Source organism: Apodemus sylvaticus, chromosome 17, assembly GCF_947179515.1.
Source record: "Apodemus sylvaticus chromosome 17, mApoSyl1.1, whole genome shotgun sequence".
Lineage (NCBI taxonomy): Eukaryota > Metazoa > Chordata > Mammalia > Rodentia > Muridae > Apodemus > Apodemus sylvaticus.
In genome coordinates, this window is record NC_067488.1 from 11,614,690 (window position 1) to 11,636,335 (window position 21,646).

A 21,646-nucleotide genomic window follows, 5' to 3' on the forward strand; every position below is an offset into this window, starting at 1 on the left:
AGTTCATGAGATTTAGCTTATATCATAAAAAGCATGGCAGAAGAAATAATTCTGTAACTAACACAAGATATTATGGTATTTTAGTTTACCTAACAGCCCTATGAAATAATTTTATTATATTCATACATGGTGGGAAAATTATTTCAGGAATGGCACTTATGTTACATTCTTACCAGGTACAATAGTAAGTAAATGGAATACTCCGCCACTACTAGATACACAAGTTTCTGCCTTTACTATTACATGACCTAGCAATGTTGGGCTGTTGGATAATAGCCTACACTGGAAGCATCGTGACACTGTTAAAGGAGAAGGCTTATTTTTAGACAAGCATCATTCATTCTTAAACAACTCTTCAAGATGCTAAGAGATGAATATAGTCGTACTTCGCAATGACTAGAAGTATTCCAGAAAGAATATGGCCCAAGAGGAGTCAGCTTAGAAAGGATATCAAGAGACACACAAAACTCTAAAGCACCTAAGGGATAGACTTCAATCAGGTTTCAAGCAAGTTCTCAGGACCACACAAAGCAAGGGCAGTTTGTGTTGGGCAATGATAAGACCTTGGAAATTGGAAAAATGTCAAGTCTAGATGAATCCATTTGTGATGAAAATACCCATGGCCACCATTCTGGTCGGTCTTTAAATTAATAGATTAGTATTGCTATCAGGAATATATTGAAAATTATTTGGTTTATAAGTAATACCTTGGTTTAAGTTTAGGTCTGGAGAATTACATGTTCTTCATTTTGAGAATGTCAATAATAAGTACACTGTTTTGCAAAACTTCCCCCTCCCCATCCCTCATACTTCAATTCTTCTAGTGATCAGTCACTATCTCTCAAATTAATGAATTGTTTTCCTATAATTATTGTTGTATAAGTATGTTTATGCATGCATGTATGTGTGTGTGTGTTCTAAAGACCATGTGTAGGTTAAAATATTTTTAAAATTTCCTATTGTTTTCACAAAATTCTAAATTGAGCGTCCTCTTGGTTGGATTTTTTTGGAGGAATGTGTTTTCACACAAATACCAGAATTCCCATTGAGAATTCATTCCAGTTGTCACTGTGGTAGATGGTATAATAACACTACCCGATGTTTTTGTTAGAGATGAATGCTCGAACTGCATGACTCAACTTGACTTTTACAGTTAAATCCTGATGCCTGTGTGAGGAAACTTAAATATTCATTAATCTTTCAAGATTTGTTGTTTGAACTGAGGTATTACCAGTAATGCTAGCTTGTACCATATTTTTCTGAATGTTGAATACATGAATTTCATGAAGACTTGATACTATGTGTTGTTCAAGTGACAATGGTCAATTCTACACATGGGGTGAATCCAAGGATTAATCCTTTTCTCACAACTATGAAAAGTCATGGGTCAGAAGCAGAGAAAATTCCCACCCCAAGGGAAAGAAAAAGCTCATAAGACAATCTGGAAGTTGGTGGAGATACACATCAGTCCTCTTCTTGGTTGGGAAAATTCTGACACACATGCTTTATACTAATGCCAGATTTTCCTGTGGTAATATACTGTGCAGAGTGTCATGATAGCACATCTTTAATACTTCTTCTTTTTGTTAATACACTTTTCCTCAACGTTGCCTATACCTGAAAAATTATTTGAACTATAATTCTTACCTCATGTTCTTTGTGTAAGTCTGAAATTAAAAGAAAGGTATAACCAAGATTTGCTTGGAAATTTTTTTTCCAAAGTCAAAGCAAATCTATCATATTCAAAGTATTAATATCTCTAGATAGAAATACTTTTTTAAAAAGGAGAAGGCTTCAACATTAGAAGAATTATTCACTCATTTAAAAAACACTAAACCCTTTTTTGTTAGATATATTCTTTATTTACATTTCAAATATTGCCCCCTTTCCTGGTTCCCCCTCTGAAAACCCCCTAACCCATCCCTCCTCCCTTTGCTTACCAACCCACACACTCCCACTTCCTTGCTCTGGCATTCCCCTATACTGGGGCATCGAGACTTCTTAGGGCCAAGGGCTTCTCCCCCCTTTGATGTCTAACAAGGACATCCTCTGCTGCATATGCATCTGGAGTCATGGGTCTATTTGTACTCTTTGGTTGGTGGATTAGTGCCTGGGAGCTCTGGGGGTACTAGGTGGTTCAAATTGTTGTTCCTCTTATGGCACTGAAGACCCCTTCAGCTCCTTGGATCCTTTCTTTAGATCCTCCATTGGAGACCCTGAGCTCAGTTCAATGGTTGCCCGAGAGTGTCCTCCTCTGTATTTGTCAGCATTGATGGAGTCTCCCAGGTGACAGCTATATCAGGCTCCCATCAACCAGCATTTGTTGGCATCCACAATAGTGTCTGGTTTTGTAACTGTATATGGGATGGATCCCTAGGAGAAGCAGTCTCTGGATGGTCTTTCCCTCAGTCTCTGCTCCATACTTTGCCTCTGTATCTCCTCCTGTGGGTATTTTGTTCCCCCCCCCCTTTTTAATTTTTTTGTTTCTGTTTGTTTGTTTGTTTGTTTGTTTTGAGACAGGGTTTCTCTGTATAGCCTGTCCTGGAACTCACTTTGTAAACCAGGCTGGCCTCGAACTCAGAATTTGTTCCCCCTTCTAAGAAGAACCAGAGTATCTATACTTTGTTCTTCCTTTTTCTTGAGCTTCATTTGGTCTGTGAATTATGTCTTGGTTATAATACTACCCAGTAGGAGGACCCAGCTATACTACTCCTGGGAATATACCCAGAGGATTCTCCAGCATGTAATAAGGACACATACTCCATTATGTTCATAGCAGCCTTATTTATGATAGCCAGAAGCTAGAAATAACCCAGATGTCCCTCAACAGAGGAACGGATACAGAAAATGTGGTAGATTTACACAATGGATTACTACTCAGCTATTAAAAACAGTAAATTCATGAAACTCTTAAGCAAATAGATGGAACTAGAAAATACCATCCCGAGTGAGGTAACCCAGTCACAAAAGATGACACATACCATAAGTGGATATTAGGCCAGAAGCCTGGGTTACCCAAGATATAATTCACAGGCCAAATGAAGCTTAAGTAGAAGAAATTTCTAAAATGGGGCTGTCAACATGGCTTCTATAGGCAAGAAACCATTCCATATTTATTCTAATTTGAATAGTTGTCTTAAACAGCCACTACAATGCAATGAGCATTTCTGAAAAATCTAAAAGGAAATCCTCACAGCTACCATATATGGCAATTGAATTAACATTTTGAAATTCCAATTAGTGGAACCCAGTGAGTCATCAGGCATTAGACCAATGCTGCTTCTATTTCTTGCCAGTATAATAAGCTCTGTAAAATAATTCTGGCTACAGGCCTATTCTATTTTTTCAGAGTACATGGAAATAATATTTTAAAAAGGCTGTTAGCCTCTCATGGAGCTAAGTGGCAAAAATAATAAATGTAGAAAGGGTGAAACAACAATCTAGAGGATTTGACACACAGATTAAAATGCATCAGGATGGGGCATGGATCTCAAACCAAGGTGTCCATACTTGTTGAAAGAGTCCCACCGCAGAGAATGACATTTATTTGGAAATTGATGGAAATATTTGATGGAAATTGATGGAATATAATATTGTTATAATTCAGTATGGCAAATTATGAAACTCGGGTGATATTATTCATATTATTTCTGTAGTGAGATGATAATTAAAAGAAAGAAAAACAAATGAAAATGACTGAGAAAAGAATCAACTAGCTTTTAAGAAGGAGCAATAAGCTGTAATACTTACATACAATGTGGGACAAAATTGAATGTAGACTTAAAAGGTGACTTTTGTTACTCTGGTTAAAGAATTTATTTTAGCTTACAAATTCAGGTCACAGTATATCATTTCAGAGAAGCCAAGGCAGGAACTCAAGGAACTTGTCACATAACAAGAACAGAGACAAGAACAGAGAGAAAGACAAACACCCACACTGCCAGTATGCTTGTTCTTAACAAGTTTCTTCAAGAACCACTGCCTAGGGAATTGTGTCACTCACAGTGGGCTGTCTTTCCACATCAATTAACAATCAAGACAATTTCCCACAAACAAGCCTGACCTGAGTTAGATAATTGCCCATCAAGAATTTGTCCCTGCATGACCATAATTTAGTAAGTTTGACAATCACTACAAATACTGGGGACATGACTCAGCAGTTAAGAGTGCCCAGTGCACTCAAGAAGGGATATTACCCACATCAGGTGGCCCACAGTTACCTGTGACTTCAACTCCAGCAGTTACAAACACCCTCTACTTGTCTCAATTGGAGCCTGCGCTCATGTGCATATATATCCACAGCCATAAACATCATTTAAAAATAAAGCATATCTTTATAAACAACCAGCCCAATTATTTTTGGAAACATCTATGTCTTTTTCTTTCAATTTTTTTTCTTTTTATTCTTTTATCTTTTTTCACAGTCAAGACTTTGTTCCCCTCCTGGTCTGGCTGACTGCTCCCTATCCCTCACCTCCCTTCTGTCTCTGCCACAACCACCCCCGACTTGTCTCCAAGAGGATGTCCCCACACCCCCACTTCCACCCCACTTGGCCTTCCCTCTCCCTGGGGCCTCAAGTCTCTCAAGGGTTAGGTGCATTTTCTCTCACTGAGGCCATACCAGGCAGTCCTCTGCTGTATAGATGTCAGGGGCCTTATATCAGCTAGGGTAGACTGTCAGGTTGGTGGCTCAGTGTCTGAGAGATCTCTGGGTCCAGGTCAGTTGAGACTGCTGGTCTTCCCATGGGACATCCCTCGTCCTCAGTTTCTACTAGATTTTCCCCAATTCAACCACTGGGGATCCCAGCTTCTGTCAATTGGTCCATTGGTTGGGTGATAGTGTCTGCATCTATCTCTTTCAGGTGTTTGTTGTGCCTCTCAGATGGCAGCCATGCTAGGTTCCTTTCTGCAAGCACACCACAGCATCAGTGAAAGTCTCAGGTCTCTGGGCCTCGCCTTGAGCTGGATCTCGACTTCTCTTTTAGAACTGCTTTAACTACAGCATAAAAGTCTGGTAAGATAAGTTTTCATTCAACTTTAGGTGTTTATTTATTTTTGTTATTTCCTGATTTCTTTAGTGACTTATTGGTCAAGAGTATGTTATTTAGTTTCCATGTCCTAGGGTAGCTTCCAGAGTTTGAATAACAGTTGGTTTTTACCTTTATTCAGTATGTTTTGCTATTATGTAAGAAACAATTTTGATTATATTGCTTGCTAAGACTTATTTTAACTAAGAATATAATCTATTTTAGAAAAGATTTCATGGATTGCTGAGAAGAAGGTTATCCCATTTCTGTTGGATAGAAACTGTAGATATCTATGAATGGGTTTAATGGATAATGTATTTTAAGTCTGGGGTTTCTTTGTTGATTTTCAATTCAGACAAATTACCTAAAGGCATGAGTTGGGTATTAAAGACATCCACTGTTACTGTATCAAGATCTATGGTACTTTTATATCTATTAGTGTTTTATGAAATTAGTAATCACAACATTAATCGTTCAATTTATTGATATATATTGGCCTTATTTATGTCTTCTGGCTAGTTTTGTTTTGACATCTACTTTAACAGATATCAGAAAGCTATACTATATTATTTTCAGTTTTTGTTTGAATGATAGTCCAGCCTTCATTCTGAGTCTGTGGGTGTCTTTACCAGGGAGTAGTCTTTCTTAGAACCAAGAGGCAGTTGTATCTATTTTTGTTAGGCTTTGTTTTGTTGTTTTTGTTTTCTTTTGGGTTTTTTGTTGTTGTTGTTGTTTTGAGTGAGAATCAGTTCCAAATTTTAAACTTGCTGGGCCCCTGCTGTTGAGGCAGCTCCAGGATTCCCTTTTTTAGATCAGTTAACCGGTCTTTATCTTTTTATTGGTGAGTTAGGGACATTTTTATTTATGTATGCTGTTTACTAATTCCTTTGATTTTATTGGACAGTTGTTTTGTTTATTTGTTTTTGTTTTTGTTTTTATTTATCTATTTTTGTTATGGGTTGTAATTTCTTTCTTTTTCTTTTTGTTTTGGGTTGAATGCTGCTGCTTAACTGTGTTGAACATGGTGGGTTCTGCCATAGCTACGTTTGTTCATCTATTTATCTCATGAAATTTATTTTTCTCTTGTACTTATAATTGAGATTTTCTTCTCCTCTATATGCAGCATTCTTTTTCATATCTTCTGCAATGCTGGCTTGGTTGTTATGGACTGCTTCAGTTCATATTATTTTGAAATGGCTTTATTTATTCAGGACTTTTCAAAGATAATTTTGTTGGTTATAGTTGGTTGGCAGTTACTATTTTCACTGAAACATATCATTTTATGCTTTCTTGGCTTATATAGTTACTGATGAGAGATCTAATAATATCATTATATCTTTAACATTTTTCTTAGAGCTTTTCCTTGCTTTGTATTTTTAATATGTATTTTAACTACACTCTGTCACAGAGAGTTTCTTCTCTGGTTATATTCATGTGGGATTCTAAGTGCCTATTGCATTTGTATATCTACTTATTTCTTTAGATGTGGGAAATTTTCTGGTGAAATTCTATTGAATAGAGTCTCTGTGATTTTCATTTTTTAAATACCAGCTCCTTTTTCTGTCTTATGGATTCTCAGGTTTGGTCCTTTGATCTCAGGGTTCTGGGATCCTGGGGTCATGCTCATAATTTTCCTTAGTGGTTTCTAAGTGTAAAATATTGTCATTCTTGTCTTCCATCCCAGAGACACCCTTTTCGGATTGTTTGCTCCTTTGAAAATTCATTGATCATTTTTATTAGTAAACTTTTGAAACCAGAATGCTCCATTTTACCCATTTCACATATTTTTGATTTAAGCAGCTGAAGAATCATCATCTTTTAGAGAAGTCATGTTGCCTTGCCTTTTTATATTTCTTATATTTTCTTGTGATGTGATTTGCCCATCTATTAGTTTGTATAACTCCTTAGTATTACTGGGGATGTTCTTGGTGATCAGCTTATTAATATGGGTTCAATGGTCATCTCTACTAACTGCTTAGAAAACAAACTTGTGGAAACAGTACCAAAATATACAAGATATAGAACTACACATGAAATCATTTAAAGCCCACTAATTTATCACCATGAGTAATTAACCAGGGAATGTGAAATTTAACACAGAATGTTCTCTGATGTTTACAATGTTTAGAATAAATATGGAAATTGTAAATGAATGAGATAAAGAACAGAAATGGAGAAAATAAAGGATGGAAGCAAAGTTAAACAAATTAAAAGAAAAACGTTAAAAAGTGGTAAAGGAGAAAGAAATAAGGTATTGACTAGAAAACATTTTCTCAATAATAGGGAAGTTCCAAAAAAACTTTGGTAAGAAAAAGGGGGATTAAAATGAACTCCTGTATTGTTTTAAGCAACAGCAGAAACAAATATCATCAAGAATATAATAAAGCTTCAGTCCTTTTCCCTCACCCAATACAAGATCAAGTTCCTTTCTTCCACGCCCCCCTCCCACCATCCACTTTCCCTCCCAAGTTCCTCTCCCTCCCCACTTGTGATTGCTTTCTTCTCCATCCCAAGTGGTACTGAGGCATTGTCACATGGGTCCTTCAGCTTGTTGACCTTTTTGAATTCTGTGGACTGTATCTTGTGTACTCTGTACTTTGGGTAATATCCACTTATTAGTGAGTATATAACATGTATGTCCTTTTGGGTCGGAGTTACCTTGCTCAGGATATTTTCTAGTTCTATCCATTTGCCTGCAAAACTCAGGATGTCCTCATTCTTAATAGCTGAGTAGTATTCCATTGTGTAAATGAACCACATTTACTGTATTAATTCTTCTGTCATAGGACATCTGGATTGTTTCCAGTTTCTGCCTATCACAAATAAGGCCACTACGAACACAGTGCAACACGTGCCCCTGTGGCATGGTGGAGCATCTTTTGGGTATATGCCCAGGGTAGGTCTATTTCTAATTTTCTGAGGAACTTCCAGATTAATTTCCAGAGTGGTTGTACAAGTTTGCAATCCCACCGGCAATGGAGGAGTGTTCCTCTTTCTCCACATCCTCTCCAACATGTGTTGTCACCTGAGGTTTTGATCTTAGTCATTCTGACTTATGTAAGGTAGAATCTCAGAGTCATTTTGATTTGCATTTCTCTGATCACTAAGGACTTTGAACATTTCTTTAGGTGCTTCTCAACCATTCGAGAATCCTCAGTTGTGAAATCTCAGTTTACTTCTATACCTGTTTTTTTTTTTAAATGGGTTATTTGGTTTTTTGGTGGTTAGCTTCTTGAGTTCTTTATATATTTTGGATATTTGCCCTCTATCAGATGTGTGGTTAGTGAAGATTTTTTTTCTCAATCTGTGGGTTACCAATTTGTCTTATTGACTATGTTCTTTGCCTTACAGAAGCTTTCCAGTTTCATGAGGTGGAATGGGGAGTGTGGACATCCAGATGGAGGCAGGGGTGTGTGTACGAGGTATGGGATGTGGATCAGTCAGCAGGTGGATGAAGGGGGAGGAATATGGAGTGTAAATAAATAAATTAATTAATTAAAAAAATAAAAAGAATAATAATAAAGCAAGAAAAGGGAAGTGAACCATATGAAGATAAAAGAAATATTAAATAAAGAAAGAATTGAAAGGAAAAATAATTGCTTAATAATAAAAAGATACATTAACAAAATTAGATGATTGTATGAATGGGTTTAAAACTAAAAACAACTTAGAAAAAGAACCAAGTAAACTATTGCTAAAGTGGTAACAAAAAGAAAAGGAGTGGGGACACACAGAAAAAGCAAAAACTGACGTCTATGCATGTGGGAAAGCTGTCTTTGTAATTTTAAGAACTAATTATTAACCTGTTGGAGGGTTGCAGCTGTAGGTCTCAAGAATACAACTAGAGCTTCTGAGTTGTCAGGCTGTGTAGCAATGAACAGCAAATGTCCTATCTATTTATACCAGGGCCATCTGGTTTAACTTTAAGTCTTCTACGTCTTTGTGAGGAAAGTCTCGCATAGTTCAGTTTGGTTTCCTTTCTATGTGAATTGTCTGTCTTGCAACTGTCTTTCCAATTTTCTTATAACTGCCCTCATAAGTTTCTGATAGTCTAGTTCTCTTTCTCTTTTTGGAATAAAGCCCGTTGTTCTTTCAGAGGTTGAGACATCACCAAGACGAACCTAAGGTCATCCAGTCAATGGGATTTACCTTTCTTCATGTGTTTTACTGCTAAAGAAGTCTACTGCCAATTGAATCTTTAATCTATTTCTTCTTTTTTATTATCTTAAATTTTTTTTTACAGTCCAGCCATTATCCCCCTCCTGTTTTGCCCCCTGAGAGTTCCTCATCCCATTCCCCCTCCCCTGTCTCTGAGAGAATGTCCTCACAACTTCCCATACTCCTCCAGGTCTCTTCATTCCCTGGGGCCTCAAGTCTCTCAGGGGTTAAGTGTGTCTTTTCTCATTGAAACTAGACCACACAGTCCTCTGCTGTATATGTGTCTGGGGCCTTGGACCAGCTAGTGTATGCAGGCTGGTTGGTGGCTTGGTATTTGAGAGATCTCAATGTGGGGGTCTAGGTTTGTTGAGACTGCTGACCTTCCTATGAGGTTGCCCTCCTCTTCCTCAACTTCTTCCAGCTCTTCCTTAATTCATCCACAGGAGTACCTGACTTCAGGCCATTGGTTGGGTATAAGTATCTGCTTCTGTCTCAGTCAGCTGCTTGTTGGGTCTTCCAGAGGGCAGCCACACTAGGGTCTTGTCTGTAAGTACAGTCAAGCCATGAAGCCTCCCCTTGAGAAGGGTCCCAATTTGGACCAGTCAATGAATCTCCCTCAGACTCTTCTCCATTTTTGTCCCTGAAGTTCTTTTAGACAGTTTTAGACAAAAACAATTCTGAGTCATAGTTTTTGACTGTTGGATGGCAACTCCATCCCTCCATTTGATGTCCTATCTTTCTACTGGAGGCGGATTCTACAAATTCCCTTTCCCCACTGTTATGCAATTTTAATCTAAGGTCTTTCCCTTTGAGCCTTAAGATTCTCTCACCTCCCAGGTCTCTGGTATATTCTAGAGGGTCCCTCACCTCCCACCTCTCAAGGTGGCATATTTCCAATCATTCTACTGGTCCTCGGGGCTTCACACCTGTCCCCCCAATACCTGATTGTGTTTCCCTTTTCCCCTGCCCCTCCCCTCTTAAACCCAGTTCCCTCCCTCTCTAATTGTTCCAGCATCTGAACCCTGCCTGTTTTTGTAACTGGCTTCCAGGGCTACCTGAAAATTTTGGACCTCTGTCTTATAGCTGTTCCTCTTTCTCAGGCTCCCAGAATAGCTTTATGAAACAATTTCATTTTCAGGATGGCACTTTACCATGACATCAGAATCATAGTGACAGATATATTATATTCAAGTTCTGAACCATCTACTCAGAAAATTATTGTCTTACCAAACTCCCAATTGTTTTTGAGGGTTTTGAGATCTGTGGATAGGACACCAATCTATTTATACCAGGGCCATCTGGTTTAACTTTAGTAGAAGTCTTCTACATCTTTGTGAGGAGAACCTCACATAATTCTGATTGGTTTTCTTTCTATGTGAATTGTCTGTCTTGCAACTGTCTTTCCAATTTTCTTATAACTGCCCTCGTGAGTTTCTGAGTCTAGCTCTCTCTTTTTGAAATAAAGTTCATTGTTCTTTTCCAATTCTTGTCTTTTACTAGGTTATACATAGACAACTCTTAGTCTGCCATCTTACTCAGAAATTCTACCCTGTCTGCTTTTTTTCAAGACACAATTTTTGCTTTCTAAAAGAATGTATAATATTTATTATGCTCATCTTTTATTTAGTTCTCCCCATTTGAATGTAAACAAATTGAAGGCTAGAATGTCATAACTTTAACTGATATATTTCAACATTATAGAAATATATGTTGACATATGAAGGGTACTCCAGGATTATTTATGAAATGATTGAATGGAAATATTATTCCCACTGTTGTCCCTTCTTGGCACAAAACAGTTACTGAATATTTAAACAAAAGGACCAGAAATTATTAGTGGGTATGACAAGCAAGTTATACATGTTGAAGGAAAATTTCAGCACAGACTTTAATATGGACACAAGCACCCACATATAAATCAAAACATTATTCAAAGGGTGACTAATTATTTCCAGTCATTGGCATGTGTAGTTCATTCCTCAGCCGTGAATAAGTCCTCGTGAACCTTTTATCTCACTTTCCCACACTAGAAGTTAAAAATTGTACTTAAACAAAATTTGAAGTTCAAATACTGTTTCTAGAAGATAATTTCTGTTGTGGCTGTCCATATCCTAGTATAACAAGAGGGCAACAGAATCTCGTCCTTTTCTATCAGTGATTTAAAATAGTCATTCAAATCCATGTGTTAAGAAAATGTTAACTGATTAAGTAGTATGTAAATAGTGACTGTGACCATAAATATGTTAATTGTCTTTTAAAAAGCTTTGTTTTCAAATAGCGAATTAACATGTAAAATGCATTATGTATAACAGTGAACTAGAATTCAATTAGAATTAAAATATTTTATTCTAATTAATTAAAATATTTTATACTAATTAATTAAATTAGTTTAAAATATTTGACAATATACAATTTTAAAGTTAATATGAAAATTTGACTTTTGGCTGACGTTAATTCTCAAACAGTCTTCATGTTCTGACCTTTTCCAAAACAAATGAATCATGGGCAATCTGAATGAATGGATGACTTTTTTCCAGAAATATATCAAACTGTAGCCATTTTTCCACCATTACCTTGTGGCAAGACAGGGTATTGACAAGCAATGACAGCTACTTTAACTTAATGATTTTGCCATGATATTCATCTTTCTGTACTGACCAGCATTTTATTTTCGCTTCAGCCAAGAGACTGTCTGGCTAATTATCTTTGGAGCCATGAGGTTGGATCAGCTTGGGTCATTAGCAGTAAGACTTGCACATTCATACAGATGGTTTCTGATGAGTGACTGGGACTCAGGACTTGGCATTTTTGAGTCCACCCTACTCTGTTCTCCTGCCTTAATTTTCCTATAGCTTTGAAGCTTGCACATAGATTATATTTGGTTATGGAAATGTAAACTCTAATGATGAATCTATTTTTAATGTTGCCTTTCTCCAGAAGAGATGCTACTTAGTAGTGATATTGTTCATCTATTTTCTATAAATTGAAATGTTCTTTTCTAGAGGAAGAAGGAAAGTTCATATGTCTGGAGGTTTTAATGAGAATGCAATTCCCATAACATAATATTTTTGAATTTTTGGTACACAGTTGCCAGTGGTGCGTTGCTGAGTGTGGACTTAAGGCTTTCAAAGCCCACATCATTCCCAGGTCTCTCTCTCTCTCTCTCTCTCTCTCTCTCTCTCTCTCTCTCTCTGCCTTCAACTTATAGATAAGGCATAAATTCTCAGCTACTTCACTCACTGTATGCCTGCCTGCCCACTGCCATGTTCCCTGTCATGATGAACGCAGACTCATCTTCTGAAGCTATAAGCAAGCCCCATTTAACCTTTTTCCTTTATTAGTTTCCTTAGTCATACTATCTCTTCACACCAACAGGTAAATAACTAAGATAACAGGAAGCTAAGAAGAATGAAACACACAAAGCTCAGAAAGTTGAAAAGGTTTCAAGGTCCCTTCCTCAGGTTAAATAAACAGTGATACTTACTGGGAGAGGAGACTTCCCACTGGTTTAGCTGCAGATAAATTGTACATGGATTTCCAGGGATTCAGAGTTCATGAGTAAGTAGTACCCATGCTGTACTGGCCTCTTCAATGTAGCAGCTGCCTTTGTGCCACCTGTGCTCTTATAAGTAAGCCCTTGCTTAGTGACTCTGTAAATAACTCCAATAGAGACAGTAAATGAATGTCCACATTCCAAGGAAGACTTGAGATTATGGTGATGTCTGTTTTTCCAATGAAACAATATTCTGTAACTCAAAATACATAGATCGTTATCTACCTTTTCTAAAAACACTACAATCTTCTGCTACTTTTAGCAAAGTAATAAATGAAAAGTTCTGATATCAATGAGAAAATTTCCAATTGCAAAATATACATGAAATAAAAATTTCAATTACATAATATATATTATATATAAAATATATATTACAGACTTCTATATATGTATATATAGAATATATAGAGAGAATTAATATTATATACATGTATGTATTATAAATATATAATATTATAATAATATAATTATATATTTGAAATTATATAATATATAATATAAAATATATTATACATTTCTTTTATAAATTATATAAACATTTTATAAAATATATAATTATAAAATTATACAATTATATATTTTATATTTTATATAAATTATTATATATATATGCCTCCAACTTGTAAGATGTAAGTTCTTAACTACTTCATTAGTTTCATGCCTGCCAGCCTGCTACCATGTTCCCTACCATGATGATCATGAACTCACCTTCTGAAACTGTAAGCAAGCCTCCATTTGACCATTTCTTTTCTTTTATAAGTTTCCTTGGTCATTCTGTCTCTTCCTACATAAACAAATATATATATATATATATATATATATATATACACACATATATATATACAAATATATAAAAAATCTTATATAAATATATAACATTTATAAATTTATATATATATATATATATATATATATATATATATATCACTTGATAATTTGTATTGGATTCCTTAATCCACCTGTCTCAGAATCCTCATGCCATTATCATCATTGTTTTCATCTTCATCATCTCCAGTTTGGTTAGGTTGCATTACATAAAAGCTAGTTCACATCATTATTAACTCCTCCAACAGACCATATGAAACAGACTAGAAAACTAGAAAGATGCAGCAAACTTACATTTTTTTTCCCAATTTTACACCCAAGTCAGCTCTGCTGGTGAGGAAGCTGTGGGACTGCTAGGGCTCAGGGTAATGAAGTGTATTTTCCTCTTATGGCAAAACCAAGTGATAGATGGTGATTCTGAACAGATGGGATGGTATGCAGTAAAAGATCGCTCAAAGGAAAACTGGGACACACTCTGCACTATCTAAAACCAAAGTGTTACTGACACTGAGCCACATTTCTTGGTCTCATGCAGGCAGTAGCTTAGAAATTGACTTCTAAGAGAGCATTGCTCGTTTGTTATGGTAGAAATAAACTGTAACTTTCATTAACACTGGTTTTAAGCTAACCCAATGCGATTTACTAGTTTATCCTTAAGTTTATGTTTTAAAACATATCCAACATATGATTATGTCTTCATAATCATAATTCACCTTTTTCTTTTGATTTGATATTTTATTTGTTCTCTAAAATTTTCATCTATGTATAAAAAGTATTTTTATGGCATTAATCACTGTTTGCCTCTTTCATTTCTTCCTGGACTCCCATTATTGCATGTTGCATCCATAGCTTATGTATTTTATTTCATTACAACTCACCAAGTTCAATTAGTGCAGAACATAAATGCATGGTTGTGGTGCTATCCATTGGAGCACTGTTAACCTATAAAGTGGCCACACCTTCATAGAAATATGACTCTTTCTCCTTTGGTACCCATCAATTGCCAAATGCCAATTTCCTAAGTGTATGAGCTTAGGCAATTCTGATCCACTCTGAAAATTTGACTGGCTTGGGATTGCATAAATCTTGTGCAGATAATCATGCAGCTGTAAGTTCATGATAGAACATCCACATTGTGCCAGAGGAAAGCATTTCACAGCAGTCTTCCTCACCCTCCAGTTCTTAAAATCTTTTGGCCTACTACATATGAAGCACAGTACTGCCTTGTCTGACTTCAGTGGGAGAGGATGAGCCTAATATTGTAGAGACTTGACGCCCCAGGGAAGGGGAATGCAGGGGGTGGGGAGAGTTTGGGTGTCACCTCTCAGAAGTGAAGGACAGTGGGGGGATGGGGCAAAGAACTCTGGGAGGGTGGATTGGGAGGGGGCAACATTTGGGATGTACATAAGTAAAATAATTAAAAATTCTTTGGCCTTTCTGTTTGCTTTAAGTCTTTTAGGACACACACACACACACACACACACACACACACACAACTCTTACAAACTATCATTAAAGTGTAAACAATTCACACTAACACAGAAGCAAGTGACTGATGAGACCTCATTAGAGTATAAAACAGCTTTAATGAATAAAATAAGAAGTAAATAATTTGTTGTCCTTTGGAAATTTATTTAAGAAAATGATGAAATACTGAGGATATAGAAGTCAATAAATCTCAGGATACCATCAACAATAATAACAACCAAACAATAAAATAAACATTCATAAAACCAAAGAAAATACAGGATGCTTTTGAGAAATTCAAATTATTTAAATGACTCAGGAAGAAGTAGAATTGGATATAACAATAACCATATTAATAATTTATTCTGACTAATGAAAAAAAGACAAGAATTTATGAGTCAGTTCTATTTGGCTTTTAAGGAACAGGTCATCTCTGTTAAATGAAATTTCAAAGAATTAAAAATACTAAGAGCCTTCAAAACTTATTTAATTAAGTTCAACAATTTTGTTGCAAAATCAGAACATAGAGAAAAGACACCAAACAAACAGGAATGACATAGATAAATCTTAGTTATAAGCACAAGTACAAAGAATTAGTCACAAGTTAAAATCAGTAATTTTTGAGAGAATAATAGAAATTATCAAATGGCATTTATTTTAGAACTAGATGTGTCATGAAAAGTATATTAACATAATTTCTAAAAATTGAGAGTTAGATAATGATGTGCATTGTTGTTACAAAATGTATTTTTATGATTTAATACCATTATAACAAACTAGAAATTAATAAGTTCTTTAATGAAAAATTATATAGCATTTAGTAAACGGGTTCCACTAAAGTCTTGACAAAACCTTTTAAATTTAAATTTACTTTTAACTCTTACATAAAAATGCTTGACTATGTCTCAGCAACTATAGGAAGAATTCTAATTGATCCAACAAAGTAAGAAAATAAAATGAATTGGAAATAGTGAAATGCAAGTCAAACATAATATCTGTTCAAAGTGGAATAGCAAGAGAAGACATTAACAGTATCAATACAAGACCATTACAGAAAACTCAATAGAGTTAATTGGAAAAACTGCCAGCTCAACAGCAATAAAATTATTTTAAAATCCATGAATCAGTTCAGCAGACTTGCAAGACTTTTATAGAGAAAATTATGTAATTCCACTGAAGTGCATATAATTAAGCTTGAATATGTTTTGGTTAAAGAAATTCAATAGTATAACAATGTTAATTACATTCAAGTCAATCTATAAATTAAATGTAACCCCAAAAATATTTTAATGAAAGCTCTTTCTTAATTCATGTGTAAAAGCAAGTATTCATTAACAGCTTTAAAATTGAGTCACAGGAATAAGATTAAGTATATTATTCATTTTTTCATTTTTTCATAGTTTTGTTTTTGTTTTGGAAAAGAGTGAATATTACCCCTTTTTAGTGTTTAAGTATTTTTTAGGCATAATTATTCCATGAATCCAAGCTTAGAAGATAATAGTGTCTTACCAAGATATATCCATTTGTCCAGTCTACTGGAAGTTCTATATTTTGAGAAATTGGTGGACAATGCCCAGCCAATGTCAATATAATGTTTTACATTTTATTCTCATCTGGTTTTATATGTCTATTATCAAGATATGAAGAAATCCAGAGATACTGGTACATCATGAGCTCCATCAGCTCTTCAGGTAAGAAGGCGGTCATGAAATTCAAAAACAACCCAAGGGCCGAAAGGCATTGCCACCTGAAATGCTCACACACAACTTAAGTTCTATTTGCTTTCTAACAGCTTTTACACATTTTTTTCTATACTTCAGTCTGTGTGTATGTATTAATGTCATGTACCCACAGAGGCCAGAAGAGGGCGTCAGATTCCTGGGAACTAGACTGCAGGAGTTTATGAGCGGCCAAATGTGGGTGCTGGTTTCTGAGATGCAATCTCCAGTCCTTGTGATTGAGCAATGAGTGCTCTTAACAGCTGACCCATGTCCCCAGTGTCACTTCCAAGCCAAGAATGTTTTCTTGGCTCAACTCTCAGCTTCTACCCGTTGGTTCGGCTTACATTTCTCAATCATACTCCTACGAATCCTGTGTCAGCAGATTTCAGGCTTAGAACTATTCCATGACATCATTGATTTAGTTTCCTCCAAACCATTAGGCAAAAGTTCAAGAATTCTTCTCTGGTCACCATAAGGAACAGAGAAGGAATCAGGTGGTTTGGAGTGGCACTCTCCCCTTAGACAAGAGTTCAGCTTCTTCCTGCACTCTGGTGACTCCTCACAGAAGGCCCAAATAAGAGAGACCACAGCATCACTCTTTTCTTTTGAAAGAACGTACCTGGTACATCACACATTGGGAAAAAACAGTGACTAGGCAGCCAGATCTCTATAAATTTGAAACAAAGTAGGCAAGGGTGAATGTGCTCTGTCTTCTGAAGAAAGGGTTAAGCAACCACAACCTCTGTGGCTTCTTTATCCCATTAGGAGAGTGGACACTGTTTTCATAGTAACGAATCGCAATTTTTCTGCTCCACAAAATTCTAATTCTGTCAAGTATGGTAAGACAGATGATCCTACTTAAAATGATACTTTACAAAGCAAAACAGATATAACTCAGCAACTGTGTATCTAATTGCCTTAATTGCCTCATTTATCACATGACTTAAGCGAGCTGATGTTTCCTACTTTGCTTCACCCATGTAATTCTTGTAATAGAAGAGCTGAGATGCAGTGCCAGGCATGAGCGAGAAATCCTCTCTCCTGAGGAAAGATATCATGGAGTGATGTTGGATTTGGGTTCCAGTTTATTGAAAAATCAATGTCCATTTGTATGACCAACACACATGGCTTTCTTCCAGGCCGATGATGGCTTTGGGGGTCTGGATATCCACTAATGAAGTCAGATCATTTTACCAAGCACCCAAGTTACACTTGGTGAAGTAACTTTGTCATTAAATCCCGGTTTATCATGCCTGTTGGTGGTTTTCTTCCTATCTCACTCTCTTCTCTATTTCACCTGCAGTTACAGAGTTGTTTTCCTCACATGCAGATAACAGATTTAAGGCTCCAAATTTTAACATTTAAAAGGGACTCAGTATGACGTCCGCAGTTCACAGAATAAACAGTTTCCTTATTTATCGTTGTTTCTCATCAGGGGCAAACACACACACACACACACACATACACAAGCACACACACGTGCACACACACACACACACAAGCACATGCTTTTATATAGCTCTGTTCAGATTTTGAGTCAAAACTGACATTTGAGCAGGTCAGAGCCAGATTTTTAACAAGCTCAACAGAAATTTGTCAGTTTAGCTGTTACGAGTAAATCAACAAGGCTGAATGTGTCTACCATGTCGATGCATTCCAATAAACAGTTGGCACAGCTGACACTTTATATGGTGCCTTCATAATTTATAAAAGACCTTAATTATCACCATTAGTAATACTATTTCACCATTATTAAATAGAGTGGCAATCTAAATAGCAATTCTGTTCTCAACCCAGTATTCTGACTTCTTTGAGAACACTCTTGGCATGATAGTCATTGGCAACAGAAGCTCTAGAAAGACAAGGTTTGTTTGCCTTCCTGAGATTTGCCAGGGGTGCCCACTCAGCCACAAAGCCACTCTTGCCTCTACTCCCGCCTCCTTGTTCTTCCTACTACTTCCAAATTATGTTATTACTGAGAAGCAGGAATAGTGTGATTATACTGCCAGACCAGATCTCTAAGTTTTAAGTCTACTATAATAAAATGGCCAATTTCATGTTCAAAGAATACCAATAGAATTAGCAATAACATTTCAAAATGAAAATGTCAAGGTTAACTGATTGATTATTTCATCACTAACACCCCAAATAAGTCTAATGAGCTAAAATAAATATCCATTCTTTTACAGTATCCTGTATCACCAGAAACAGTACCACCATGGTTCACCATGGTTCACATTTGCAATTTACATTCATTTTTTCAGAATTAACTATATATATATTTTATAATTGTTTGAGATTCAATGCACAGACAGTGAGAAGTCACTGCAAACTAGTTAGTCAAAATTCCTATTGTCAAAGAATGAAATATAGTGAGATAGTGAGAAATATAGAAATATAGTAAAGGCAACAGGTTATAAGTGAGGAAGATGCTTTAGTAAGGGATACCTGCTTTAAGGAGATAGGAAATAATTTGAGAACTTGAATAATGAAATGGAAGAAACTACATGGATGTGTTGAAAAAGAATATTGAAAATGGAAGGAATGTCCAAGATGGAGATGATTTGAATATTTTCTAGTAACTAAATATAAACCAGTGCAGCTGGGGGAGGTGCAGTGCAAGAGGATGTGGCTACCCATGAAGGAAGAGACTGCTTTAAGATAAGGACAGTCCCTGCAGGTCTTTGAACTAAGAAAGATATGAAACACCAAAGAAGAAAGCCAAGTTAGCAGCTGGAATAAAAGCCAGACTTATAAGAAAAGCTAAATGAATATTAGAAAAGAAAGTTGTCTGGGGATATTCTACCTCCATCCCATAGCCTTTTAAGGGGAGAGATGGTGATATGTGGTGGGCCTTTATCTGATGTGTCTAAAGTCACTCCGTGGTCAAAGAAAATGATGAGTTCAGAAAATTGTTTGGCTAATATGGTCCTCGTATACAAAAGATTGAGCATAGAAATTCTATCGACATCTAATTGCTGGCATGTGCAGGCTGATAAGTGTTACCAAATGCCTTTCTAAATAAGTATGGAGTGGTGTGGAAAGAAATGTGTCTCGGTTGGCTAAATGGTGAAAGCAGCGACCTATTAAGAGAATTATTCTCAGAGCTTGGATGTAAATTGATTTTATGAGCATGTCAAGAAGTCAATCAATGGCAGACTCGTAGCAACATAGCAGAGCAAAGAATAATATACGAAGCAGATTCTAGTCAAATATGAAAGCTCTGATCTTATCACAGGGAATGTCCAGTTTAATGACCACACAGCTGTTCTTTACTACAGTTTGCCATTTATAAATGTCAGTGATGTTGTTTCAGATCCGTTCTGAACAATTAGACATACATGGATTTAAAAAAGTCCAACTTTATAACTTCATAACCTTACATTTTAAATCAAAGTTAAGTTTATGCAGCACAAAAATCCCCTACCTTAAAGTCTCCAATCAGGTCTATATTTCCCCCCTCTCCAGTGTTATTCATTTTTAACTTCAGTTTGGTATCAAAAGGGAGAAACAGCTCAAATTCTATCAATGAATGAATAAACAGAGGTGATATAGCTATAAAATCAAATATATCTAACCATAGAAAAGAAAGAGTACCAATGCATATTGCCTAGTAATGAATCTTGAAAAACATGCTAAGTTGAAAATAAGACACAAAATTTCACATATTCTGTATTTCAATTTATTTGAAATGCAATATGCAATGGATAAATACCAATGTAAGTACAAATATACAGAAGCATATAGATGTACATACATTTGCTTTTGGGGAATTATTATAAGTCTTTGAGCCTACCCATCATGGGAGCATGAGAAACAGATGATGTGAAGTTGAGTTTCTTGAGTAGCTTGTGGAGTCTGACGTCTACATGAATGGCTATAAAGACTAGATGATTAGGGATACAAGAACAAGCTAGAATCTGTAGATCTGAGCTAGAACCCTAGAAATTGAGTTGGAACTCATGTGGCTTCTTTATCTTCTCCAAATTCCTGTGTTTAATAATGAAGGCTTTTGTCTTTCTTCCAGGAAAAGCTTGTACCTTCTGTCAAAGAACTCACTGTTACCTGAACAAAGAGGCAAAGAACCCAGTGCAGGAGCTGTAATAGCTGAAGGAGATAGAGCCTGGATGCTGACCCTCCACAGACAGGAGATGAGAAGGTCAGCACCTATTGACATAGGCTTCTGGAGCCCCAAAGTTCTGAGCTGTCTCAACCTCTGCTCCAGTAGAAGCTATCTGGTTTTGAACTGATTGGCTAAAGAATGCATGCATCTGCAAAACTGGTTTTCCAGCTTAGCTAAAATGATTTGAAGCAAATCATTTTTAGCCTCCAGAAGATGCTTATAGAAGCAATGAGTAAGCAAGTATGAGACCAGGTGTAGGCAAGCATTTTAATACTCCCCTTGCTGACACAGTATGTAAACTGTATTTTGTAAATAACTCACATAGATCAGAAGATAGAGGGAGAATGTTTATAAGACAGTTTTATTTATTTATTTATTTGGTTATTTCCTCACAAAAACTCTACAGTATAGTTTAAAATGCCCTTTGTCATTATGAAAAATGTAACACACAGGAGAAAGATGCTAAATAGCCTAGGTACTAAGATGATAAAACCAAATTTAGGTCTATCTTACTACAGTGTCCACACTCTCCACTCCAAAGCTCTGCCAGTGTACCCCAACTCTCGCCTGCTCTAGTTTGCATATAAAGAAGCCTTCTTTTCTTTTTGTGTTTTTATTTTTTTCGGAAACAAGACAGAGTATACACTTCCTCTTTTATGTGGCTATCATGAAAACTAAAGCTTTACAGTTTGTCCTTTTCTGGGGATTGTATGAAGTTTCTCAGTGATGCACATTCATTTTCTACTGCTCATAATCTACCCTGAAGCAACAG

At 36.1% G+C, this 21,646-nt stretch overlaps 1 long non-coding RNA gene across 1 annotated transcript; it reads left to right on the forward strand.

The window, feature by feature from the left end:
* Positions 1–4,973: 4,973 nt before the first annotated feature.
* On the forward strand, positions 4,974–21,129 carry LOC127667251 (uncharacterized). Its single transcript, XR_007973864.1, has 3 exons — positions 4,974–5,014; positions 8,379–8,449; positions 20,779–21,129. It is a non-coding gene; the product is annotated as an uncharacterized LOC127667251 (long non-coding RNA).
* Positions 21,130–21,646: the final 517 nt, after the last annotated feature.